Below are 2,048 nucleotides of genomic sequence, written 5' to 3' on the forward strand. Positions count from 1 at the left end.
TACGCGGCCCGCATGGGAGTTCCATGCCATTTTAACGCGGGTCGCCTAAAGTTCAAAAATCAGACGCGAAATAGAGGAGGCTCGCGGCCCGCCTCAACTTATGTTGAAACCTTACGCGGGTCGCCTAAGGTCATATTTTCTGAATTTTTAAATCTTTTTGTAATTATTACAGAATCTGGCCATTAATAACGAAATCTTTCGTAATGATTCGCCTGACCTTTCGGTTTTGAAGGGGTAACTTTGCGGTTTGGCCCTCGGTTATTTACCGATAGGGGCCTCGTGTTAATTACCCGCATTATTAAGTCCCCGGTTTATTTATTATTTATATTGGAAAGCCTTAACTTTCACTGTTGACGCTTTTAACCCTTCTTCTACGAATTCGATCGTATCTTTCTCGTTTCATATCGAAACTTCGCGAAATTTATATATATTATTTTAGTGAGGGTATAATACCGTTACAAAGTCTTTGGGACGTTAAAGGGTCACTCAGAGGTATTATTAAACATGTTGACACAGTTAACCCCTGTAGTTTGTAATCTCCCACTTTCTTCCGCGTTTTATATTTGTACGATCTATAATTTATTCGTTTGAAGGTTTAAGCATTATTTAGGGATACTATACAGTATATTTACCCTTGTTGACATTTATAACCCTCGAATTTATATACTTTCAAGGTTTGTCAAAATTAGTCCTTTATTTATTATAGATGCCACGTGTAAACAAATGACACGTGTTAACACATCATTGGACACAAAATTTCGAGGTGTTACATCCTCACCCCCTTAAAATAAATCTCGACCCGAGATTTACTCAAATAAATAGGGGTATTTTTCTTTCATTGTAGCTTCGACTTCCCACGTATATTCAGGACCTCTTCGAGCATCCCATTTGACTTTTACAATCGGTACGTGCTTTCTGCGAAGCTTCTTCACCTGTCGATCTTCAATCGACAAGGGTTTTTCTATAAACTTTAAACTCTCATCTATATGCACATCTGTGTGTGGAATCACCAACGATTCGTCGGCGAAGCACTTCTTGAGATTGCAGATGTGGAACACATTGTGAATTCCATTGAGCTCTTCAGGCAAGTTTAGTTTATAGGCAACTGATCCGACTCGTTCAATGACCTCAAAAGGTCCTATGTATCTCGGACTCAATTTGCCCTTTTTGCCGAAACGCATCACCCCCTTCCAGGGTGACACCTTAAGTAATACTTTTTCACCCACTTCGAAGTGAAAATCCTTACGCTTTGGATCAGCGTAGCTCTTCTGCCTATCGCGGGCAGCCTTGAGACGTTCCCGGATCTGGACAATCTTGTCCGTTGTCTGGAAAACAATCTCTGGTCCCGATAATTGGACCTCTCCTACTTCCGCCCAACAAACAGGCGATCTGCATTTCCTACCATATAATGCCTCAAAAGGCGCAGCCTTTATGCTGGTGTGGTAGCTATTATTGTAGGAGAATTCGATCAGGGGTAGGTTTTTATCCCAGTTACCACCTAAATCGATCGCACATGCACGAAGCATGTCTTCTAGCGTTTGGATAGTACGCTCACTTTGACCGTCCGTCTGTGGATGGTAAGCCGTACTAAAATTTAAACGCGTGCCCAAAGATTGCTGGAAACTCTTCCAGAAGTGAGATGTGTATCTAGTATCCCTGTCAGAGATAATAGACACAGGTATGCCGTGTAAGGCTACAATCTTATCAACGTAAAGTTGGGCTAGCATATCGGAGCTATACGTCTCCTTGATGGGTAGAAAATGAGCTGATTTAGTCAGCCTATCGACTATGACCCATATTGTATCATTTCCTTTCCTGGTCTTGGGTAACTTGGTTATGAAATCCATAGTTACGCATTCCCACTTCCACTCGGGAAGTTCAGGCTGTTGTAGCAAGCCAGACGGCTTTTGGTGCTCGGCTTTGACTTGAGCACAAGTCAAGCACTTTGCTACATGGGCGGCTACAGACTTTTTCAAGCCTATCCACCAATAATTTGCCTTTAAGTCTTGGTACATTTTGTCAGCACCAGGATGGACTGAGTATTTGGA

This window comes from Helianthus annuus, chromosome 7 (assembly GCF_002127325.2).
Source record: "Helianthus annuus cultivar XRQ/B chromosome 7, HanXRQr2.0-SUNRISE, whole genome shotgun sequence".
In the NCBI taxonomy this organism is placed as follows: domain Eukaryota; kingdom Viridiplantae; phylum Streptophyta; class Magnoliopsida; order Asterales; family Asteraceae; genus Helianthus; species Helianthus annuus.